Below are 26,645 nucleotides of genomic sequence, written 5' to 3' on the forward strand. Positions count from 1 at the left end.
AGTCGGACATAACTGAGCAACTAACACTTTCACTTTCAAACAGTGACCAGGGTATATGCCCGGAATCGGCTAAAACACCTGAAAAGGAAGGAGCTTAGATGCTCAGGTGAAGAAACTAATGATCAAGAGTAGTTAAGAACACTGCCCAATATCTGCCTCTCAGGATTATTCTGATATCAGCAGGGAAAGGACAGTGCGTTGGGTCCTTAGGACCACCCCTAGGTTGGATGACTTGGGAAGGGGACTCACAGGACTCAGCACCTAGTACTCATGGTGTGATTCATCCCAGCAAATGCACACAGAGCCGGATCAGCAAAGGGATCAGGTGCACGTGCAGGGAATCAGGCGCCAGCTCCCGAGAGCCCTCTCCCAGTGACTCACACAGGCCTCCTCCAGCAGTGAGATGCTACAGCACATGAGACGCGCTGTGTATCAAAAAGCTCCTTAGAGGCCCCTCACCCAGGCTGCTCACTGGGAGCTGGTCCTGCAGGAGACTGCCTGGCATAGACCAACATCCCAGGCTCACAGAAGCAAAGGAGGACATCTATCTACGTGGTCAGAAAACATGTGAAAAGATGTTATACCATGTTATATCATGCAGTATAAACCACATGTTGATGTGGTCCAAGCACAGTGAGGCCCTCGTATCAGGTCTGGGAATAGTGGGAACCTCACCCTCCGCCCCTCCCCAGAATCCAGGTTCCCAGGCGCCAGCCAGGGGCTGGCCTTGTGAACAGGCCTTTGATACAGGAAGTCTCAGGACTGCTGGCCTGTCTTTTCTGCACAGATGGACTATTCATTAGACAGGGATGGTGCAACTGGTAATCCCAACTGGAAAAAAAATAGAGTAAGATTGGCTCACTGTCCCTACCACACACAAAAGTCAGTTCCAAACAAATTAAAGACCTGAAATATACAAGAACTTTTCAGCCTTTAGGAAAAAATTCTAGAATATCTTAATAACTTCAGGATTGAGCGTTTCTTAACTAAAACAAAACAAAATGCACTGATCTTATTAAAGGAATCTGACGCACTGGACTACATTAACACTTAAAACTTCCACTCATCAAAAAACAATGTAATTTTAAAAATGAAAAGATAATTAAATCTCAGGAAAGGTAGCAACAACCAATTTAAGCTGACAAAAGATTCATCTATAAAAGACATATATAAAGAACTATTCCAAGTTACTAGAAAAAGACACATATATCTCAATGGGAAAAAAATAGGTTGAGATGAACAGACAATTCAAAAGGAGGAAATCTATCTACGTGGTCAGAAAATATGTGAAAAGATGCTTAACCTTTCCAGTAATTACAAAAAGGAAATTGAAACCACAATGAGGACTCAACTTCTGCTTCCAGCCAAGGAGGAGGAATACACACTAGGTTTACCCTCCTGCCTGGAACGATGAAAACACTGGACAAACCATATGACCTGAGGGCATTGAAAACAGTGAACTGGGTCATGGCCATCAGCGATCATAAGAGACAGGAAGCAAGTAGGGTGAGCCCTACAGCTGCCCCGATACTAGTGCAGAGTTTCCGGGCCATGCTGAGGGAAGGAGACCCAGAGCCTGACCGTCTTCCTGAGTTAAGAAAACAGAGCTGAAGTCCAGGCATCAAGGGCATGAGGGCAGAGAACAAGCAAGGAGAGTCATTGACAAAGAACCTCAGATACTTGCTGAGTGTCTCAACCCCCTGCCCCCAGCAAGCCTCTAGTGAGAACTGATCAAGGCAGGTGAGGCAAGTACCCCAGGCCAAGGAAAGAAACTCTTCTAAGGACTAGTGGGGAACAGTCCCCAGTGCTCACACAGGGCTGGGAGCAATTCCCATCCAGAGAGGAAAACCTCCGAATTCATGAGCAATCAGGCAGAAGAGACATGAAGACATTTGCGTTAGCGGTGGGGGCAAAATTAGTCCCAAGCCCAACTCTGCACTGGTCCTGCATAACAAACTTAAAAGCAAGACTGAAAGGATTAGCTGTTTCCAAAGAACAACTGTGTCCAAGAATGCCTCCAAAACAGTTACAGGAAGAGAAAGCATCTAGCATCCAACCAGGTAAGATTCATTACATCTGGAATCCAACTAAAAACCACCAGAATTGCAAAGAAGTAGGAAAACAACACCGAGAAGAGGGAGAAAAGGTAAGCAGTTAATTGATTAATGCAACAGAAGAGAATAAGAACTGAAAACACCTTACATGTCCAACAACAAAATAATGGATAATGGTAAATTACAGTACACTCGTATGCTGGAATACTCTACAGCAGTGAAAAATAAATGAACTAGGATGATTTGTGGGACTGTGGATGACTCTGACATACAGCTGAATGAGAAAAGCAAGTTGTGCCAGAACATATATAGGATATAATACTGTTTACACAAAGTTTAAAAGCATGTAAAATAAGCCTATATGTTTCTGAGGTATACATACACATACAGCAAAAATATAGACACACAATTTTTTGAAATTAAAAAAAAAAACAAAAAACTCTTAATTTAGGATAGTGCTTATCTCTCAGGGAGAAGCTGCCAGCTGCCTACCTAATAACCATTCTTTTCTTACTTGCAGAACCTACATTTTGATAGCAGTAAAAATAGTTTCTGTCAACAGCTACAATTTCCAGTACAATTCTGGTATCTCTGGGATGAAAGTCATTGGAGGGGCCTCCCTGAAAAACCCTTTTGCCACTGGCATTTTTCTTCTTCATGGAACTATGATGTGATGGCTGTAGCTCCAGCAGCCATTCTGTAAGCATGGAAACAAGGGCCACTCCCTAAAGACAAAGGAGCACAAAGCTAGAACAGACTGGATCCCAGGAACGCCTACCCCAAAACTTCTCATTACCCAAGAAGAAAATATATATTTTCCCTTTTATTTGGATATTCTGTCACATGTCCTTAATCTCTAACTGAAACTAGCACACAGGCGGCTTCAACAGCATTGTTAATGTTTATTTTGTAAGCTGGCTGGTAGATACACGTGTATTCATTATATTAATCTCTAGGCTATTTTTGGTGTTCTTTATGCTTTTTAGTTTTTCTTAAAGACTCAAACATTTAAAACTCTTAGCCCAATACTTAATCCTCAGCAAGATTTTGAAGACTCAATGATAAAATGTACAAGAAATGCCTACAGTAGGCAACTCAATAAATAAGCTGAATCAGAAATAAAACGAAAGCTTCCTAAAGTCACCAAGCTAGCAGACAGTGGTGCCAGAATTCAAACCCGATTTTGTCTGATCTCCAGCTCTAAGCAGTTCCCCAAACACCCTAAATTAACGAGTAGATAAACACAACTTTGCCTTGAAGATAAAAGTTTCTCATAATAAACTAGTTCTGGTTTAGAAAATCAAACACAACAGGAATCGAGCAGAGGTTAAAGTGCTATTTTAAAATGAAAAGCCTCATTCTTTCTTTCAGAAAACCTATTAAAAGAACATCATGTGTTGTAACTGGCAAAAAAAAACATCCCTTGGATATTAAAAAGCCTGCTTGATGTTAGTTTATAACATACACGTGCACCTGAATTGCTGTTTGGGTTTTAATGAGCTGCCATGCTGGATAAGAAACTCTTGTGTTATGTATTACTCGACCACACAAACAGGGAAGCTTTGTTTAATCTTGACAGCTCCCACTTAATTCTCCCTAACTGCCGTCTGTTCAACCACAGTTGTCTGCAGATTGGTGAGAATAAATCAATTTGTGTCAGCCTGAGCAGATCAGATTTATTAAACTCTGAAAATTAGTTTATTGAGGGCTATCTTGGCAGGTAAACAAATGAATAAGCAGAGAGAGATTGTATGGAATGGTATGAAAAATCTATATGGTCTATCCTGCCTGGGTGGCAATACCAACTCCAAATTCGCTTGCCTTTCAGATTTACAAGCTGAAGACTGACAGAAAGGTGAAGATTTTTCTAAGCAAATTCGAACTGTCTGAACCATCATAAAGTCAGCACAGTGTGAGTTCAATTTTTTTCTTATTTTCATATTACTTCGTGTGTGTGTGCGCTCTGTGTGTGCTTAGTCGGTCAGCGGTGTCTGACTCTTTGCGAACCTTTGTACTGAAGTCCACCAGGCTTCTCTGTCCACAGGATTTTTTTAGGCAAGAATACTGGAGCAGGTTGCCATTTCCTCCTCCAGGAGATCTTCCCAATCCAGGTATTGAACCCACATCTCCTGTGTCTCCTCCACTGCAGGCAGATTCTTTACCCGCTGAGCCATTGGGGAAGTCTCCTTTATCAACCACCAAAAACATTTCTCTGATTTCTTAACATGTTGTTATGGACTGAATATGTGTGTGCCCTGCTAAATTCCTATGTTGAAATTCTAATCCCCGATGTTATGGAATTAGGAGGTGGGGGAAGGTCTGTGGGAGGTCACTAGATCATAAAGCAGCAATCTCGTGAATGGAATTAGTGCCCTGATAAGAACAGACCCAAGAGAGGTGTGCTTCCTCTCTGCTCTCCACCAAGTATGAATTCAAGGAGAAGGCGGCTATTTGCAAACTGGGAGAAAGGTCCTCACCAGACCGAAAGATCAGAAAAATGCAGAAGCGGAGGCACCTGGACAGAGAGCTATGGAAAGATCTTCCATTAAGCTCTGTTTCCCAGCCCCCCAGAGCTGGTCGGTTCCTCCAACTTTCCAGGATGCCTGTATTTTAACTTTTCCTTCAGTCCTCTGAACCACTTCTTATTCTTTCCATTGCTTTTAATTTATTTATTTCCCTCTTAAATTGGCCACTTGGTTTCCGGTGCTTGAAATCAAAGAACCCTGAGCAACAAACTAAAACGTCCTCCTCCCTCCTCTAGGCAGGTATCCTCTGGTAGACGACACCAACCCCACCTGTGCGTGTGTATGGGGACGACTGCCTGTAGCTGAGCCTGCAGTGTGACCTGAGCATCGGGCAGTGGTGGGGTGGGGTCAGGAGACACCTCACTCCAGCTGAGCTGACCATGTGATCTCTTCTGGGAACCTGAAATTGGGCCTTTGGAGATGGATGCTTCTCACTGAAGAGCTGAGGTGTGAAATACTGTGAAGGTGATCGGGGCTCATCCTGTATGTGCACCCAAAGCAAGAAAGCTGTCTTCCACAGAGCAGAGGCCAGGTGGGCCCAGGGCTGGCTCAGGTCATGGGCTGATGTCTGTCCTGTCTGTGTCCCCACATCTCCTCACCTTCCAGGGCCTCAGTGACCTTGCATCCCATGAACTCCTCCTGAGACCCATACGCTCCCCATCCCATCCTCAGTGCTTTTTTTTTCCCTCTCAAGCTAGTCTGAACAGGCTCCTCTTTCTTATAACAGAGTCGCCCTCTTCCACATCCTCATAACCCCCGATTTCTCCAGAATCCCCTGTGCCCACCCCACCATCCTGTCCCCATGACACAGGGTATTTTGAACATTGTTGTCATTCAGTCACTAAGTCATGTATGACTCTGCAACCCCAAGGACTGCAGCACGCCAGACTCCCTGTCCTTCACTGTCTCCTGGAGTTTGCTCAGATTCATGTCCACTGAGTCGGGGATGCCATCCAACCATCTCATCCTCTGCTGCCTTCTTCTCCTTTTGCCTTCAATCTTTCCCTGCATCAGTGTCCTTTCCAAGGAGTCAGCTCATCGCATCGGGTGGCCAAAATTTTGGAGCTTCAGTTTCGGTATCAGTCCTTCCAGTGAACATTCAGGGTTGATGTCCTTTAGGACTGACTGGTTTGATCTCCTTGCAGTCCAAGGGACTCTCAAGGGTACAGGACCTATTTTCTAAATCTGTGGCGTTTGTGTTTGCTTTGCCTGAATCACACGCCCTATGGGAGCCCTTCACCCCCACATGGTTAAGAGTCTAAACTTTGGGATTTCCAACCCTATTTGGTGACTGACACAGGAAAAGAGGAAATGCAGCTGCTTCTCCAGTGTGGATCACGGAGAACCTGGACTAGATGAACCAAAATGGCCAAGAGTGAGGCTCTGGGTTACTGGAAAGTTTATTATGGTCATTTCTTTTTTTTTTTTTAAAGGAGGTGACCTCCCTGGTTCTTGACCCCTTTCCTCTCTGGTGTCTGTTCTTTTAGTCTCTGATTCTTTACATGGCACAGCGTTATCAGGCAGAAGAAAACAAGAGAGATATTTGATCCTCGAATTTCATCTCAATAACAAACAGCCACACCCAGGTACACTGTGCCCTCTGAATTCACCCATTTGAGGTTTCATAGTCTTGGTCTGACGACAAATGCAATAACCAATACTGGTTTTGAAACTTGCTCTGTCTCTAGATCATTTTGACAGGATGCTTTCAAGGCAGACCAAAAACAGATGAAGCCCTCTTAGTTCAAGGCAGCTGTCACAAGCAACTCCTTGTTGGTTTCCGGGTTGGGGCATAGGGGGTGGGGTGGGGGGGAGTCTTCCTTCTATAAGAAGGTCCCTTCCCACGAACAGCAGTCATATTAAATACACTGTTGGAGGAGCAGTTTTTACATCTGATCTACACAAATCTGATTAAACCAACCAAGGGCATGGGTGTACAAGCACATTCTTTGGCCTTACAAAAGGCTAAAATGCAGAGACCGTCTTGAGATCCCTGCTGCCTTCTATTTATAAAAATCCAATTTTCACCAGTGCTTCTGTACTGCCTGAGAGAAAGAGGGCAAGAGGGGGAATACCAGCTTTTCTCTGGCTTTACCAATTGACCAAATTAAAGAAAGTACGAAAGTAAGCAGGAAAAGGTGGGGTCAGAAGCTCCATAGAACTTCTGCATGCAGGAAGTGGTGGGGCAGGAGGCATATTCCACATGAGGCCGAACCAGTCCCTGTCTCTCTCTCTCTCTCTCTCTCTCTGTGTCTCTCTCTGTGTCTCTCTCCCCGGCCTGCGGCAGCAATAGTTGAGTCAAATGGTCCCCAGGAGATGTCTGCTGGCACTGGAATTCCATCATTTTTATGACCACTATCACAGTGACCCTCGTGGTTTAACCTCTGAAATTCTCTCAGGGTGACCCTTTTACGAGCACTTCAGTTCACATCTCTATGTATCTACCAGCTATGCAGTTAGACCATGTGGTGCAATAGGTATAAATACTTTGGACAAGGTTCATAGGCATATAAGCAAAACTAATTCCTTCTCTGTCGCTTCTTCCCATGAAAACAGGCTAGACACATTCAGCAACTTTGGCAGAAGTGCTTGAGACTGTGTGACGGAACACCCAGGTTAAGGGGCATGTTTGAGATGTGCACTGCGGGCTCTGCTGGGTGCCTCGAAGCAGCAGACGTGGGTTCAGATGCAGCCCCTCGGAGGCAGGTTCAACAGTACATCCACAGGACAGGCGACGGGGAAGGCACGCTGTCCATACTAGACGTGTGGACACGGGCAGCTACGGTTGTGACTAGCAGCCCCGCGTGGACAGTCTCGAGGGCAAAGGAGGCAACGAGAGGAGTGACCTGCCAGAGGGCTGCATCTCACACCCGCAACGCTGTGCAAATGGCTCCTGGGGAAGCGGCAGCAGACACGTCTTTATTTAACAGCGGTTAGTGATTTGCTCGAGAAATGCCAGGAAAGCCAGCCAGCGACAAGATAAATCAGACAAGAGCAAGCAATCAAAGGGTATAGTGTTATTGCTTGGAGAATCCCAGGGACGGGGGAGCCTGGTGGCCTGCCGTCTATGGGGTTGCACAGAGTCGGACACGACTGAAGCGACTTAGCAGCAGTAGCAGCATGGGAAGCTTAGGGTATAACTTTTAACTCTTGAGATCAAAGTTACAGATCTCGACTAGACCGCTCTCCCCAGACATGTCCCCAGACGCTCAGACGCTTTTCCTACTGAGAGCTGAATGTTTATATTAAATGGGTGGATCAACAATTTGCCAGGTCTCATTTTTGAAATTTTTAGCTACAATGCCCTGAAAAACGTATTTCTTCACAAATTACCATCTGAGTCTGGGAGAATCTTTTGGTAACACGTCAAGGGTGACCAACCCACTTTGTTTGCCCAGAACTGAGGAGTTTTTCAGGATGTGAGACTTTCTAGTGCTCTTAACTGGGACAGTCCACATCAAATCAGGCTGCTTTCCTGAAACTGGAGCAATACAAAACTGGAAAAGCACCGTATTCTCCATCTGCCTATAAGGTTTGCCTACCAGAACAATATGGACTTCCCTGGTGGCTCAGACGGTAAAGCATCTGTCTACAGTGCAGGAGACCCAGGTTCGATCCCTGGGTTGGGAAGATCCCCTGGAGAAGGAAATGGCAACCCACTTCAGTACTACTGCCTGGAAAATCCCACGGACAGAGGAGCCTGGTAGGCTCCAGTCCATGGGGTCGCAAAGAGTCAGACACAACTGAGTGACTTCACTTTCACTTTCACCAGAACGATATAGGAGGAACTTAACAGACTTGAAAATAAAAACTCATAAATAAGTCTTGGGGATGTAATGTATAGCATGGTATACATTATTATATATGTATTATACATATATAATATATATTTATTATATTACATATAAGTATATATTGTTATATATATTATACATATGTTATATATGTGTTATATATACTACTGTATTATATACATGTATTAGTATGACAGCTAATAATGCTGTGTTGCATATTTGAAAGTTGCTAAGAAAATAGATCTTATAAGTTCTATAGGAAAAAAATTGTGTAATTATGTTTGATGACAAATATTAACTAGACTTACTATGACTATCATTTCACAATATATACAAATATCAAATCATTATGCTGTACACCTAAAACTAATATAACATTACACATCAAGTATACCTCAATTGAAAAAAAAAGATTCAGGAATTCCCTTGTGGCACAGTGGATAAAAATCCGCCTGCCAGTGCAGGGGACATGGGTTCGATCCCTGGTCCGGGAAGACCCCACATGTGGCAGGGCAACTAAGCCCGTGCACCACAGCTACTGAAGCCCACCCTTGAGAGCCTGGGAACTGCAACTACTGAAGCCCGAGGGCCTAGAGCCTGTGCTCCTCAGCAAGAGAAGCCAGGAAGCCTGCGTACCTCAACCAGAGAGGGAGCCCTCACTCACTCACAACTAGAGAAAGCCTGCGTAAAGCAATGAAGACACATTGCAGCCGATAAATAAATAAATAAATTTTTTAAAAATTCAAATTCAAAAAGTGAAAAAAGATACAGAAAGCTCATATGACTTAAGGCTTTGGGTTTTCAGAGCCTCAGACCCTAGGCATTGATATTCCACGTGGGGGTCTTAGCAGCAGAGGTCTAGTGAAGGAATAATGGTCTGCACTGTGACGAGCATCATTCCCTCCAGATCAAACCAGTCCTAACGGCAACCTTGTAAAAAGTCCTCCCAGCATGCTGTCAGACGATGCCTGATTAAAACACTGTGTCATTATTTACAGGAGACGGTGGTGTGTCAGACTATTTAACTGAAAAGACCATGTTTCCAAATAAATTTGGTAGCTAGCTAGGGCTGATCTAAAGCCAGCAAAACAAACAGCAAGGAAAGGCAGAAAAGGATCCAGTCATTTGGACGAGTCACGTAATCAAATGACTTCCCAGGGGGCACAATGGTGAAGAAGCTGCCTGCCAGTACAGGAGACACAAGAGACTCTGGTTCGATCCCTGGGTCGGGTAGATCCCCTGGAGTAGGAAATGGTGACCCACACTCCAGGATTCTTGCCTGGAAAATTCCATGGACGAAGGAGCCGTGTGGGCTACAGTCCACGGGGCCTCAAAGAGCGGGACGTGACTGAGCACAGACACACGTGTAATCAAATACCCTGTCTCATCACAGGGCTCCCTGCTATTTTCCTGTGTAAGCTTTTGGAATATTCTGAGTAAGAGGTGGAGGGTCAAAGAAAGAAAAAACAGAGCCCCTTTCTAAACCTCACATTTCCACTTCCTGCAGGAAAAAAGGACAAGCACCACCGCCTGGTCCGGCATAGCGTCGTAAGGATGACAGAAACCAAGCCAGGACATCACTCTCTAACGGCTCCAGCGAGGTCCGCCACTGGCCCTGTAGTTTATGACCTTGTCTGATCCTCTAAACAAGCCAGGAACATAGATACCATCTCCTCTGGCTTCCAGATAAGGAAGCAGACACTCAGTGACATCTAGGACCTTGCCCATGGCCAAATAGCTCGCAAATGACACTTAGTTTTAAATCCAGGTCTGCCTCACTCCAAAAAGCTTTATGCTTTGAGCTCCTGCCATGTGTCAGACACTGGCACGTTCTAGGATACAAATGGATGAATGGCAGAGAACCTGTCCTCAAGCGGTTCACAGCTCAGCTCAGTCGCTCAGTCGTGTCCGACTCTTTGCGACCCCATGAATCGCAGCACGCCAGGCCTCCCTGTCCATCACCAACTCCCGGAGTTCACTCAGATTCACGTCCATCGAGTCAGTGCTGCCATCCAGCCATCTCATCCTCTGTCATCCCCTTCAAGCGGTTCACAAGCTGGGAGCAAATACAAGAAGGGCCATTATAATAGTCATTAACAATGACTGACAACTCCTCTCATGGTACAGTGGACGGGCGTCCACCTGCCAAGGTAGGGGACACAGGTCTGATCCCTTGGGAGGATTCCACATGCCGCAGAGCAGCTAAACCCATGCACCACAGCTACTGAGCCCACGTGATGCAACCACTGACGCCTCCGCACCTAGAGCCCATGCTCCGACCCAGAGAAGACACTGCAATGAGAAGCCCGTGCACCGCAACAAAGATCCAGTGTGACCGTAAAAAATAAATAAAATGTTTAGAAAGAAGAAAAAAAAAATGACTGAGTGCTTACCAGGTGCCAGATACTGTGTGAAATGTTCCCCAGTCAATATTTCAGGTAATCCTCCTACATGTCCACAGGGACAGCTGCCATCTTCCATGTTGTACAGAGCCTGAGGCTTAGAGAGTTAAGTAACTCAAAGTCACAGGGTGAATCAGTCATGTCTTCTGATTCCAATACCCAGACTCTTAACTGGATAGCGCATCAGACAAATGCAGAGGGTGACACGGGCTCCAAACCACATTAGTGAAGCAGACCACTGAGTTTAAGGCAGAAAGAATCACTTTTTAAAAACCTGGTACTTTGGAAGTTTTCAAGAAGAAGAGAGGAAGGGGAGCTGAATCTCAAAGGAAGACAAGATGATGAGGAGGACAAGGATGACAATGACGGCAGAGTAATGAAGCTGGAGGGGACGGGGGGGCTGGATGGTTCAGGCATCATTTATTCCATGCCTATGTGCTGCTGGCCCTGAATGTTCATCATCTCACCTTATTTCCACAACAAGCCTCTAAAGTTGGGTGCCAGGACTTCCCTGGTGGTCTAGTGGCTAAGACTCCATGCTCCCAATGCAGGAGGCTGGGTTCGATCCCTGGTCAGGGAACTAGGTCCCATGTGCCACAACTAAGAGTTTGCATACAGCAGCTAAAGATCCCAAGTGCTGCAACTAGGACCCTGCACAGCCAAACAAACATTATTTAAAAAAATAATAATAAAGTGGGCACCACTGTCAGCCTCATTTAACAGAGGAAGAGGACCAAGGCCACATGGCCCATGCCCAGCACCTCTGTGGGCACAGGGCAAAATGAACATGGGAAACACACGCCATCTCTGGATAGGAGAACTGCAAAGGCAGGCTGCAGGGAGGGGAGCAGGACTGAGGTCCATCTGAAATAAGAACACTACAAGGGTGGTGGGACCAACCCTGTGGCACCGAGGGCGTGGCAATGGAAGCAGCAGAGAATGCAATTGGGAGGCAGCTGCACAAGTTCTGGCATGAGTGTCTAGGGCTAAGAGGACAGAGGCGAATCAGGGTGACAGGGGGACTGGGCAGGACTGGGAAGGGGTTGCGTAAAGAGGAAAGATAGCTTAAGACAGCTCAAGACTGAATCCAAGGGCTGCCCTGGTAGCTCATGGGTAAAGAATCCACCTGCCGATGCAGAGTTGGATCCCTGGTCCGGGAGGTGTCTACATGCCTTGGAGCTACTAAGCCCGTGTCCCACAGCCGCTGAGCCTGTGCTCTAGAGCCTAGGAGCCGCAACTACTGACCCCATCTGCCACAGCTACTGAAGCCCACATGCCCAAGAGCCCATGCTCCACAACAAGAGAGACCACCGCAATGAGAAAACCGCACAGCGCAACTAGAGAGTAGCCCCGGCTCGCAGCGACGGCAGAAAAGCCCTCGAAGCAATGAAGGCCCAGTACAATGGAAAAAAAAAATGAATCCACAAAGGTCGATCCTTATAACTGAGGGAACAATGAATGAGAAGGAAGCTCTAAGAAGACAGTGGGTTTGGTTTTCACGTGATGAAACTGAGATGGAGTGGGACAGACAGACCTGGGGAGAAGCACGGAGCAGACTGTGCCCCAGGGTGGTAAGTGGGCAGCACTGGGAGAAGGGGCTGTGGCATCATCTATCGGTCAGGTTCTCTGTTGCACACAATGCACTCTGGCTGGTCTGAACAGAGAAGCAATTTATAAAGAACATTGGGTAGCTGAGGGTCTTACAGACAGCTGGAGAACCAGGTTTTAAAGCTAAGAAGGCAGAAGCAGCACCTCCAATCATGAGCAAAAATGCTTCCATGGAGAAGGGCTGGCCTGGGCTCAGACCCTCCCAGGTTACCCGCTGACACCGCTGCTGGTGATGCTGGATGCTAATAACGCTGGGACCCCATCCACTGCTGCCCCCCGGAAGTGGATATAACTGCCAACCCCTGACTGAGACAGATCCTGCTCTCTGTGTCAACAGCTGAAGATTCAAAATCTGCTTCAAGCGGTCTGGGGGGTTGAGCCTGGGTCACAAGCCCAGGTCCTAGCTGCATGGGAGGCTGGAAAGAGCATCAGGGCATCTGGCTTCAGTCACAGCAAGATACCCACGGGAGGGAAAGTGGAGTTCAAAGTAATGGAAGGTCAAGATGAAGGGTGGGACTTCCCTGACAGTCTAGTGGTTAAGACTCCATGCTTCCACGGCAGGGGGAGAGGGTTCGATCTCTGGTCAGGAAACTAACATTCCACATGCCACGTGGTACCACCAAAAAGGGGGGGGGGGCAGGAAAAGACGGACGATAAATGTCCACTGCAGGTGCCTTGTTCTGTCTTTTCTAAATAACTGATGGTTAAATTTGCCCCTCACAGGCAGAAACATTTTTTATGTCTCAGAATGAACAGAGTTTAAGATGGCAGCCACTTTCATCACTGGTGGAGTCCGGAGGCTGCTATAAAGATATGGTCTATTTTCCTGCGTTTGGGGGCCCAGTGGTCCCAGGGCCAGCAGGCCTGGTTACTGAGAATAACAAAACTGTCCTCTTTTCAGAAGTGTTGGCACCAGGTGTGTGCAAATCCCTGGATTAGAGACTCTGGGGACCGTTTTTAATTTACCGGTAAGTGGAGTTTTAAAATGTGACATCTTTGAGTACCGCTGCCCGGGTCTGTTAAACAAAGAGGAGCAATTCCCATGCCAGCATCATCCTAAAGCTGATAACACTAAGGGGACTCAGGGCTGGTGGGATGGCCTCGACTGTAACTAAACAGCACCCTGTTTCCAATCGCAGAAACGCGCTTCACCCTTACTACAGATGCTGCATCTGGAATACGGAGACAGGCCATTTTAGATTTTGGAGGTTTAGCTCCAAAAGCACAGCTGTGGCTGCTGCTGCTAAGTCGCTTCAGTCATGTCTGACTCTGTGCGACCCCATAGATGGCTGGGCTAGCAGTCATCAAGTTTGAGATGGGAACTCCTGTCCTCCCCCTCTAGCACTTCCTTCCCTGGACTCACGTAGCCTCGGCTTGTAGGATGGCAGCAGATAAAGGATGCTCCCTTGGACAGCTGTGACTCCTCCTCGGGGGTCCAGAGAAAGGAGTCCAGGCTCTGAGTTACTGAGCTGGGCTCAGCCCCAGGATCAGCTCCCGGTGGGCAGAGCTGGGCAAGCTGTCTGACCTGACCGTTCGCTCATCTGGAAAAAGGGTGAGCACTATTCTTTCATCGCAACACAGCTACCTTAGCAGCTCTGCACTACCAAGAGCCCTACTCTTTAGAGCAATGAGCTTTTCCCGACCTCCAGAGGGTCCCTTAGTTGACCTAATGATAGGAAGGAATCAAGGAAGTCTGTTTTGTTTTGTTTTGTTTCTTTTTTTGAAGTGATTGCATCAGAAATAATAGGGGGCGGGGGGACATCCCTGGTGGTCCAATGGTTAAGAACCTGCCTGCCAATGTGGGGGACACAGGTTCAATCCCTGGTCACAGAACTAAGATCTCATGTGCTGTGGGGCACCTAAGCCCCCTGTGCACAACTACTGAGCCTGCATGCCTAGAGCCCGTGCTCCACAACCAGAGAAGCCACTGCAATAAGGCCCAAGCCCTGCCACCAGACAGCAGCCCCTGCTCGCCACAACCGAAGTAAAGCAAAGCCTAGCAATGAAGGCCCAGCACGCACAAAAGGAACGGGGAGCTCTCTCTGGTGGTCCAGTGGTTAGCACTCTTCACTGTCACTGCTGAGGGCAAGGGTTCCATCCCTGGATCCCTAGTCAGTGAACTAAGATCCCACAAGCTGTATCACACAAGCCAGCCGAAAAAAGAGAGAGGGGAAAAAAAAAAAAAGAAACCAATGAAGTACTGACACCTGCTTCAATACAGATAAACCATGGAAACATCAAGCTCCGTGAAAGAAGCCAGTTACAAAAGACCGCACATTATATGATTTCATTTACACAAAATGGCCAGAACAGACAAATCCATGAACACACAAAGTAGATTAGTGGTTGCCTAGGGCTGGAGATAAGGATGGGGGGGAAGGATGCAGAGAGGAATGGTTAATCTGTGAGAAAGCAGGCTTCTTTAGGGGTTGACGAAAATGTTCTAAAATTGACGGTGGTGGTGTTTGCACAACTCTGTGGGATATACGAAAAGCCATGGAATTAGACACTTTAAGTGGGTAAATTATATGATATGAATTAGATCTCAATAAAAAAAATAACTGGTGGAAGTAACTGTAGTTACTGGATGGTATTAAATGCCAGACAGGGTTTTGAGCACTTAAAAGTTTTATGAGACGCCTACCATAGTGGTATCGTTATTATCTGCATTTTACAGATAAGGAAGCTCAGCCACTGAGAGAGAAGTCAATTGCCCAAGGTTACCCAGCCAGTAAACAGGGGATCCCACATGTGAATCTGACTTCAGAGCCGTGTCCTTAACAGCTGCACGTGCACACAGAAGTGCACTGGTCACCACAGGACTCGGGGTGCCCCCGAGTAGGGGACCGTTCAAACTCACGCCGGAATCTCGCCCGGTGAAAAGAGCGGCACAAGTCTGAAGCCGATGCTACGGAGACAGCAGAAACGACAACAGATGCTGCGCTGCTTTTTTCTTCCTTCTGCACAAAGCACTCTAGATGCAAGTGAACATAAGCTTGACAACTTTCTGCTACTTTTCATGAAAAATTAATAACTGTGGGCTTCCACTAAGAAGCAGGTCAGCGTTGGGGTGGAACACTGATGTCCCCTCCCCCGACCTCCGAAAACCTTTTGCTTGCATGCGTGCATGCTATTTCACTTCAGTCGTGTCCGTCTCTTTGCGATCCTACAGACTGTAGCTCACCAGGCTCCTTTGTCCATGAGATTCTCCAGGCAAGAATACTGGAGTGGATGGCCACGCCCTCATCCAGGGGATCTACCTGACCCGGGGATCGAACCCAAGTCTCTATGTCTGCTGCATTGGCAGGCGGGTTCTTTACCACTGAACCACCAAAAACCTTTTAGTACTGTTTGGGTTTCTGAACCACGAGCAGGGCAGGGACTATCTAATACTATGCTGATTTTAAGGCAGCCTTCTCTAACCCACCCAATCAGCACTGCATCTGTTCACGGCACCATGCCTGGAATCACCATGCCTTAAACCTGGTGGCTCAGACAGTAAAGTGTCTGTCTACAATGCGGGAGACCTGGGTTCGATCCCTGGGTCGGGAAGATCCGCTGGAGAAGGAAATGGCAATCCACTCCAGTACTATTGCCTGGAAAACCCCATGAACAGAAGAGCCTGGTAGGCTACAGTCCATGGGGTCGCAAAGAGTCGGACATGACTGAGCGACTTCACTTCACTTAAGTCACTAAGACTACTGTTTTATTTCATTTGTAGAGCTTTTCACTTCCCCCTTCTCTCCCTAACTATAAGCTTCCTGAGGACAGGCATGGAGTTTATTTCTTGCTAAGCAGTGCTGGCACACAAACAGACCCTCCACACATACTTGCTATTATTGATCAGACAAACAAATAAGTAAATGGATTAAGGCTGAATTACCTGACTTCACCTCCCAACGGTCAAGGGCACAAGGAGTGATGGATGCAACAGGAAGACACTTGGCTGGAAAGCCCCAGGATTGGGAACACACTGTCTCAAGCAGCCTTCAATGGAGCTCAAGAAAATGATTTATTCCTTCAATTAAAAACATTTGCTTTCATCTAGTCCCAGAGAATTTATGGCACCATAATCCTTTCCATCTCAAATCCTTTCCATTATCTTTTCCTAATTAATTGAGGTATGTAAATTTGTTTGATCTAAATCTTTGCCAGCATAAACATTACTCACGTGGTGATTCTGCAGCACATTGCTGGCTGATCAAGTTTAATCAGGTTCTACCGGTTTTTAAATTATACATGATATTAGACAAGATTCATTTAACTCTGTATCTAACAGCTACAACTTATTACATTGGCTGCTCCCAGACATTTATAGCAAATCGCTGTTAAATCATTACTGTGAATCAACTTATTGTTGCTGTTCAGTCGCTAAGTCATGTCCAGCTCATTGCGACTCCATGGACTGTAGCCCGCCAGGCTCCTCCATCCATGGGATTCCCTAGGCAAGAATACTGGAGTGGGTTGCCGTTTCCTTCCCAGGGGATCTTCCTGACCCAGGGATTGAAAGCCCGTCTCCTGCATTGCAGGTGGGTTCTTTACTACTGAACCATAGAGAGAAGCCCATGAACCAACTTAGGATATAACTAAGAAACTGTTTTGACACAATAGGAGACTTTGGTATGATATAAAATATACTTTGATGTATTTTTGGCAAAAAAAAAAAACAACAAACACAGATTAAGGAAAGTATATTATCCAAGTGAAATTCCTCAAGCTATTACCTTACAGATCAATACAAAATCTCTTCACAAAAATATTTATGGATTAGGACAGCAGTATTTCACCCAAATAACACACAAAGAAAGGAGCAGTAAATTTTTTTATACAACTCAAATAGTATATGAGGGAGCAATATGTAGAATTCCGAAGCTGCAGACAATTCTGGAGGGGATGAAACACCCTTCTGCAGTGGTTTCCGCACTGAAACGTGCTCCCTTTCCCAGCCTCTTGTTATCTTTTTCCTTTCACATTCCGATCACTTGACCAATTACTTGGGAACTGAATTCCTTCAGGATCACACTTCTTTTTCATCTTTCATTTACTTGGAGATAATAGGCCCATTACGGAGGTGAAATATCCCAATTCCAGATAATGAGTGTTTAGAGCAAAAACAATAGAAGGAAAGGTTAAATATTCCAATCAGCTAAGCACAAGCTAGAAAGAGGCTGGTTTTGTCTACGCTGCATTGGTGTGCCAGGGACTCTGTACGCTCTGGGAGCACCCCCTGACCACCTCAGGAGCCCCCGAGGATGGGTGCAGTGCGGAAGTGGGCTCCGGAGCTGATCTGCTCAGTGGCCTGCGCTGCTCAGGGGGCTGGCCTGGTGTTTCGGAACAGACTACCAGGGGTGTTTGGCCTAAAAGGCCTCTGCAATCACCGTCCACTACAAAGGAAAGAAGTAGGGATCCAACCTGAGAGAGAGGTATGCTCAGTTGTGTCCGGCTCTTTGTCATCCCATGGACTGTAGCCCACCAGGCTCTTCTGTCCATGGGATTCTCCCAGGCTAGAATACTGGAGAGGGTAGCCATTCCCTCCTCCAGGGGATCTCCGCGACCCAGGGACTGAACCCGAGTTTCTTATTCTTTACCACTGAGCCACCCGGGAAGAAAGGTAGTCAGTCCGTAGAACAGGGGTGGAAATCCCAAGATGACAGCTGTGAAGCTTAGGGAACAACCAGCCAGGAAACAGAGGGCTCTAGGAGAAATTTCTTTAAGAAGCTGAAACCAATAGAATGACTAATATTTTTAAAGGTACTGACATGAAATGTAAGCCATTCTAGCTCTGGGAGAAGGCACTGAGGTTGAACCAGTATATTTAAAAACTGAGAAAGCGTTCTCAGATGGCAGACAAAAATGAGAGTACTCTGATCATAAGTGATTTCTGCTCCTTGGTTCCTTATTCCTCTGTTGAGTCACAGAGCCCATGAGGAAAAAAGCTTGTTGTTTTCTTTTTTTTTTTTAAGATCTTCTTCCCATTCCAGTCTCCAAAGCACCTGTGCAAATACATTGGACTTTGCCCAGTCTGACGGGCTCGCTGGTCAGATAAGCCTATTCACGGACCTCACACACAGGTTACGACTCGTACTTCTAGATGTCCCCTTGTTGGACATCATATTACTTAGCGCCCCAGAAGAGACCCTCACTAAAGTTTCTTTGAAATCCAAGATTTCCCAAGGGGCTTCCCTGGCAATCCAGTGGTTAAGACTCTGCGCCTCCACTGCAGAGTGTGTGAGTTCAATCTGTGGTTGGGGAACTAACATCCCACATGCCATGCAGCACAGCCAAACAGAAAAATAAATAAATAAAAATTGAAAAAATAAAATCCACCTAAGATGTTCCAGAAAAGGCTGTGATCCTCTTAGCCACAGGTATGACGTTGCCTCTTTGACACCAGTTTCTTTGCTGCCTGGCTACGTCTGGGTTCAGTTTCGTCAGGTTGTGTCTGACTCTGCCACCCCAAGGACTGTGGCCCGCCAGGCTCCTCTGTCCATGGGATTTCCCAGGCAGGAATCCTGGAGTGGGTTGCCATGCCCTTCTCCAGGGGGATCTTCCTGAGATCTTCCAGGGATCGTACCTACTTCTCACACATTGGCAGGCAGGTTCTTTACCGCTGAACCACCTGGGAAGCCCCTTTGTCTGGCTAACCCTCCATCTCATCAACCACAACAGCCCTGAGGACCTGCCTCCCTCCCTCCAGCCCTGACTTCCTATGTGAACTTGTATTTTCTCTGGTCCTGATTGGTTGTTCCTTACTTATATTTTCCCATTGTCTATTTCTGTCTGCTTTAAGCCTTCTCAAATGCTTCCTGGAACAAACAAGCAAGTAAGACAAGACTCTCTCAATTTCAGTTTTTGATCCAAACACTGGAGAGAAAGCATATGAAAGGGTTTTGGGTTTTTTCCCCCCTTAATCAAAAGATGACTGTTAAGTAGCTCCTGTTATTCAGCTCATTTCAAGGACTAATCAAATGTCCACGTTTTCCTAGCTATAACTAAGAAGTGTTGTAGCCCTTAATTAAAGGTACAGGTTCTGCCATCGAATTTATACTTTGGTCAATTATATGACTAGTCAGACAAGAGCGTGTTCACAAGTATACATGGATAAGGGCTCAATCTGGGATTCACAGGGATCTGTGCATCTACATGGGAAAAAAAATACAATTCCACTGACCTCTAACCGAAATTCAGCATTTCCTCCTACCATGATGTCAGGCAGAAAACCACAGAGGTATTCATGCCCCTGTGACTGTGAAACCAACAGAAATCACGAGGGCTTTTCACATCCTGTTACAGTTGTTAACGATACCTCGAAACGTTGCTTAAGCCAGCACCACTTTGAAAGTATGATAGTTACTAACCTCGCCATTAGACTGTGTTCTGTAATAACAGATCAACAAAGAGGCATGTATTTCTCTAGCAAATAAATTTTAAAATATTTTGAGGACTGTATTTCAAGATTATTTCTGTGAAATTCCATGCATTCTATTCTATGCACTTAGAACACTATTGTGAGAGGTGATCCAGAGGCTTCACCAAGCTGTCAAAGGGGTCTGGGCACAGCACAGGCTGAGATGTCCTGACTCTGGCAGCAGGCACAGTGCCTCTGCCATGAGGCCCCGTGGCAGACCCTGGCAGGGGTGGGAGGACGATCACATTGCTTCAGACCACAAACGGCATCAGAAGCAACTTTGCAAGTGATGATCTCAGTTTGCTAATGCGTAATATTAGGTCAGTTAGTTCAAACCACTTTCCATCAGCTCCAGCAGAAGGAAGGCATTGCCACTGATTGCCTGGATTTTTCAGCAGCACTGATAATGGACACGAAGGATCCCGGGAGTCCTGGGCTAGCTGACTGCTCCAGGTTGCCACCGTCAAATGTTCAAGCCTGCATACAACCTACCAGAAGAGCTGAGGTCAGCAGCCGGGCACCCAGGGCCTGGTGGTATTTTCACCAAGACGCATCACTTTTGTACATCCAAAACAGAACCCCCCTGTAATGTTTCTATTAAGTCGTGTGGTAAATTGCCTTTAAATCATGGCATTTCTTAGAGCTTGGTATAGGCACATAAAAATAACAACGGAAGGCTAATTATACAGCCGAGGAACTAAACATGAGCTAACTGCTGCTGCTGCTGCTGCTGAGTTGCTTCAGTCATGTCTGACCCTGTGCGACCCCATAGATGGCAGCCCACCAGGCTCCCCGTCCCTGGGATTCTCCAGGCAAGAACACTGGAGTGGGTTGCCATTTCCTTCTCCAATGCATGAAAGTGGAAAGTGAAAGTGAAGTCGCTCAGTCGTGTCCGACTCTTCGCGACCCCACGGACTGCAGCCCACCAGGCTCCTCTGTCCATGGGATTTGCCAGGCAAGAGTACTGGAGTGGGGTGCCATTACCTTCTCTGAAGCATTCAATAGAGCTGTTTTAAATAAGTGAACTGATTAGTCATCTAATCCAGAAACTGGTATCTGGTACCTACCATGTGCCAGCCACTTGCTAAGGACTCTGGGAAACACAGTGATTCACTTGACCTCCGTTCATTCGATTCACACCCTTCGCACACCCACAGCGTTGGTGTTAGATAAAAAATCTGCTGCCCTTTAGGAACAAAGAACTTGGCCTGGGGGAAGGTGAACTGTGGAGGTTGGAAGGAGGCGATAAAGCCTTTTCCCAGCCCCAGCCTTAATCCTGGCTTTGGTTTTCCAAAGTGTGCCTCTAAAGCTTTACTTATCACAGCCTGTCTTGTACCAGAGTTACATTCATGTGTTTGTGCCTGCCCAGCTGGGGAAAAATGAACACCAGCCTTCCTGGACAGTGTGAACGACCGGAGGACAAATGGCTTATTCTTTGCCTGATGCCAAGCACGCCAAAGCATTCCATCTTGCTGTATTTCCCAGTTCCACCCGTTCATCACGGAATCAGAGATCTGCAGTGGGGAAGGAATCTTGACGGTCATGTGGCCAGAGCTACTTGTATCTGGACCTCGGCCCAGCCCTTCACATCTAATTTAAGATGGCGTGTGTGTGTGTATTAGTTGCTCAGTCATATCTGACTCTTTGCAACCTCATGGACTATAGCCCGCCAGGCTCCTCTGTCCATGGGAGTCTTCAGGCAAGAATACTGGAGTAGGTTGCCATTCCCTTCTCCAGGGGATCTTCCCAACCCAGGGATCAAACCCAGGTCTCCTGCATTGCAGGCGGATTCATTACCACCTAAACCACCAGGAAAGCCCCTAAATTAAGGTGAGGGGCTACCAAACCAGATGAAATCGAATCTGCCAGCTCTTGTGGAAAAACAGAGTTCCACGTGTCAGCAGTTCTGCTGCTCACTCGCACAGTGTCTTCCACTCCTAATCACCACGCCGCTGGTCCCTTTAACTCTCCAGCCTTTCACAGCCGTATCTGCAGAAACCCAGTTTTCTCTACCTTGAAGTGAAGACTTTTCCACCTAAGTGGATTATTCTGCCGTTACCTGTAGCATACATCATCTTTGTGCATGGACCCTCTCTTTCAATTCGTCAGAATCATTTCCAAATTCAATTTCATTTTCATATTCAGTCACTCTGGTCCCAACAGGAATGGTTGCCCAACTTCAAATATAAGTTGCCTGGGAACACTTTTAACTTTGAAAGTAAAATGTGGCCACTGTGCAATGGGTGTGCCGAGGTGAACTTGGGAAAGGACATTAAATGGGAGGGAAGAAAGAGCCTTCTGCTTCTAGTGATGAAAGGTTGCTTTATCTATAAATTCCGAAAGATCAACACTGCAAGTTCACGTGTACTTATATAAAATGCTTTGGGCCAGAGCTGATTTGAAAACTAGAGTTGTTTTTTGTTTGTTTGGGATTTTTTTTTTTTTTTTTTTTTTGGCTGTGTGACATGTAGGATCCTACTTCCTCAACCAGGGACTGAATCAGTGCCCCCTGCATTGGAAGAGCAGAGCCCTAAACACTGGACTGCCACAGAAGTCCCCAAATCTAGTTTTTCAAACTTTAAAATGGCAATACCAGGCAGAGCGTGCTGTGCATGCTCAGTCGCATCTGACTCTTTGTGACCTCATGGACTGTAGCCCCGCCAGGCTCTTCTGTCCATGGGATTTCCCAGGCAAGAATAATAGAGTGGAGTGCCATTTTCTTCTCCAGGGAATCGTCTCAACCCAGGGATTACACCTGGGTCTCAAACCTGGGTCTCCTGCATCTCTTGCACTGGTAGGTGGATTCCTTACCACTGAGCCCCCTGGGAAACTAGTAAAGCACTTATTAAACTAATGCTAAGGCAGGCTGAAAGATAATACCGAAAAAGCTGGCTTAAAACTCAACATTCAAAAAACAGAGATCAGGGCGTCCGGTCCCAACACATAATGGCAAATAGATGGGGAAACGATGAAAACAGTGACAGACTTTATTTTCTTGGGCTCCAAAATCACTGCAGATGGTGACTGCAGCCACTATATTAAAAGACACTTGTCCCTTGGAAGAAAAGCTATGATAAACCTAGACAGCGTATCAAAAAGCAGAGACATGACTTTTCCAGCAAAGGTCTGTACAGGCAAAACAATGGTTTTTCCAGTAGTCATGTACGGATGTGAGAGTTGGACCATAAACAAACCTGAGCACCGAAGAATTGATGCTTTTGATCTGTGGTGTTGGAGAAGACTCTTTGGAGTCACCTGAACTTCAACGGGATGAAACCAGTCCATCCTAAAGGAAATCAGTCCTGAATATTCACTGGCAGGACTGATGCTGAAGCCAAAGCTTTAATACTTTGGCCACATGATGTGAAGACCCAACTCATTAGAAAACACCCTGATGCTGAGAAAGATTGAAAGCAGGAGGAGAAGGGGACGACAGAAGACAAGACAGTCGGATGGCATCACTGACTCAATGGGCACGTGTTTGAGCAAACTCCGGGAGATGCTGAAGGACAGGGAAGCCTGGCGTGCTGCAGTCCATGGGGTGGCAAAGAGTCAGACGTGACTGAGTAGCTGAACAACAACAACAACAACACAGGCTTGCCTCATTACATAAAAATGTAACAGGACTTCGGAGTCTGAATCGACTGAAGAGATATCATGTAACAGCTGCCCAAATGACATCATGTAACGGTTGCCCCAGTGAAGGTCAGTAAACAAAGAACTCTTCAAGGAGACTCTGTACTGAGGGAAGAATTCCTCCCCATTATCTGTTTCTTTGGTTAGAGCCCTTGTTACCAAACAGGGACAGACACGTGTGTTAATAACAAGTGGTTCCAAAGGCTGGAGGGGGTCTCCTGCGCTCTAACGGTATCATCACAACCCCATTTGTCGGCTTCTCACAGTAACTGCTGAAACCTAACAAGGTCTCTGGGGACTACATCAGCAGGTCGATGCCTCCACGTCAGGAGGGCCAAAGAAAGTCACCCTGGGCTCAAGAGTGAAGCACTGAAAAATCAATGGTCTCAATATTGGTACAGGTCTTCATTTGCTACTTCTAATGTGGTTTATCCCACAGAGAAGCTTTATAAAATAAGAAAAATACCAAGATAACCTAAAAGATGCCAGCAGAATGAAAACATGTTTCAAAACTAAATAGGCTTTGTCCTGCATTTCCTAGGCTTTTTCCTGCAGGTCTTGGCACTAATAGTACCTCTTAATCATCCTGGGTTTTGCACTTTCCTTGCTAGACTCCAAGCTCTTTGGAAGGGCTGGTCTCTCATTTCTAACTATTGCATCCACAGTGTCTAGTGCTATAAATTGGCACTTAGTTTGTAGACAATAAATGTTTGCAGATGAATGGATATTATGATGGATATTTAGAATGAAAAAAACATTAGGACTTCCATTAGAAAAAACGTTACTTGTAAAGTTTTTTTTCCTCTGACTTGAACTTAAAACTACTTGGCCCAAGATAATATTTATGGTAGAATTAAAAGTGTGTTCTCTGATTTTATTTGCCTATTAATATATGCATTTGATAATTAACAATGGTGCTAAGCGGTCAAAGCAAATAATTACTTTTCTAGTGTCTGCCCCTGTGTACGAGCTAAATGAGGGGGAAGCCACCAACTGCATATTAAAAAATGCAATTAAATGCAAAAAAATGGTAATGAGTTTCAAAAACATTCTGTTTAAGCCTCAGACCACAATATTCAGAACAGTTACAGTCCTTTCACTGGCTCAGTTACAATTCCACAGAATAGTCCAAATCTTCAAAACAGACACGAATTCTCCTCGGGTCACACTGAATATAAAACCAGTTCTCAGAAGTTTGCCAGTTTATATTTTTGAGGTCTTCTGACCAACTGGTAGGGATGACCATAAAAATTCTATCTTTACATTTACTTATGTTCAGTATACTTTATTTAAGAAGCAATGTAATCACATAGAATGCTTTTATTTTAAACCTTATTTTGAAAAGATTGAATACATTAACATAATTCAGAAAAGTCGGTAAACATCCACAAGAACATGTTATATAATCCAAGTAAGTCTCATAATATTCTATTTTCAAAGGAAAAAAAAACCAACCACTGGACAGAAAAGCAGTAAATTTGGAATCTGTTTCAAGTGTCCAATAAAAGCAGAAGTTGACTCACTGTGTGGTCCGGACTGAGAGCTTGAGCTGATGTTACACTATATATCGGGCCAAACGGGTCTAGACAAACCAGCTGACAGCAAATCAGGCCATTTGGAAGTGGCATTTACCTTGTAAACTAAGACTCTTGAGTCCTGCTGTGATTTCTAATTCCTTTTGAAACTGCGGTGCTCTGTGGTCACTTTGGACCTGAACGATCTCAGCACAGGGGAACCCTCAGCCAAGAGTCACCAAGGGTGGTCAAGTTCATTGGCAGCTAAGAGTTTTACCTCTCTACAAAACTCAGCACCATCCTGAGAACTCATTTCTGTACCAAGCTGCTGAGATGCTCACATGCATGGAGGTATAGCGTCTCTGCCCTGTGCTGGGTTGCCCCAGACTGTTGAGGTTTTAGATTTTAACCGCCATCAGTGAGTTCTGGATTCAGAAACTGAGGCCCTAAGGAGGTGAGCAGGGGACTTCCCTGGAGGTCAAGTGGTTAAGAATCCTCCTGCCAACACAGGGCACACAGATTTGATCCCTGATCTGGGAAGATTCCACATGCCTCAGGACAACAAAGCCCATGTGCTACAACTCCTGAGCCTGCATGCCTAGAGCCCACGCTCTGTGAAAAGAGAAACCTGCACACTGTAACTAGAGATTAGTCCCTGCTCAGGGCAAGCAGAGAAAGCCCGCGTGCAGCAACGAAGACCCAGCGCAGCCAAAAGCAACAACTGAAATAAAGTTTAAAAATAATAAGGCAAGGGGTCTGGCCAAGTGTTCCCAGTGCAGCAGGGGCAGATGTGGAGCTGGCATCTCTACAGACGTGGCCACAGGAGCCCTAATGCACGCCTTGATCCAGCGTCTTGTCTTCCCCCTTTTCCACCCAGTGACTGTAGCCATGAAATTAAAAGACGCTTGCTCCTCAGAAGGAAAGCTAGGACAAACCTAGACAGCATATTAAAAAGCAAAGACACCACCCTCGACAGAGGTCTGTATGGTCAAAGCTATGGTTTTTCCAGTAGTCATGTACGGATGTGAGAGTTGGCCCACAAGGAAGGCTGAGTGCTGAAGAATAGATGTGTTTGAACTGTGGTGTTGGAGAAGACTCTTGAGAGTCCTGTGGACTGCAAGGAGATCCAACCAGTCAATCCTAAAGGAAATCAGTCCTGAATATTCATTGGAAGGACTGATGCTGAAGCTGAAGTTTTTCCAATCCTTTGGCCACCTGATGTGAATAGCTGAATCATTGGAAAAGACCCTGATGCTGGGAAAAATTGAAGGCAAAAGAAGGGGGCAATAGAGTGAGAGATGGTAGGATAGCATCACCAACTCAATGGACATGAGTTTGAGCAAACTCTGGGAGATAGTGGAGGACAGAGGAGTCTGGCGCATTATAGTTCATGGGGCTGCAAAGAGTTGGACACAACTTAGCAACTAAACAACAACAACAAAGAGGACAGGCTGCTTCTCCAGGGGTGACATCACTGGGTCTTCCAGGGGGAGTCAAGGACACGAGTACGTCCATAATCATGACTTTGTGTAAAACATGAGCCAATGGAGAATGTGGGAAGGTCTGGGGGTTCTCCCTGCTGGCCACACTCCCTGGACTTCAGGGAGAGCGATTCTGGGCAGCCTCTCTTCCAGCCTCACACGTTCACCCTGGATTGCTCTGGATAGGTAGGCTGCTGGACAAGAGAGCCCTGGTGGGGAGGAA

At 46.1% G+C, this 26,645-nt stretch overlaps 1 protein-coding gene and 1 non-coding gene across 4 annotated transcripts in view; one reads left to right on the forward strand and one right to left on the reverse strand.

Moving 5' to 3' along the window:
- Window positions 1-26,645, reverse strand: part of CPPED1 (calcineurin like phosphoesterase domain containing 1) — a 131,741-nt gene that overhangs the window by 76,454 nt on the left and 28,642 nt on the right. The gene's annotated exons all lie outside the window — the stretch shown is intronic.
- Window positions 8,138-8,209, forward strand: TRNAC-ACA (transfer RNA cysteine (anticodon ACA)). The gene has a single exon. It is a non-coding gene; the product is annotated as a tRNA-Cys (tRNA).

This window comes from Ovis aries, chromosome 24 (assembly GCF_016772045.2).
Source record: "Ovis aries strain OAR_USU_Benz2616 breed Rambouillet chromosome 24, ARS-UI_Ramb_v3.0, whole genome shotgun sequence".
NCBI classification, from domain to species: domain Eukaryota; kingdom Metazoa; phylum Chordata; class Mammalia; order Artiodactyla; family Bovidae; genus Ovis; species Ovis aries.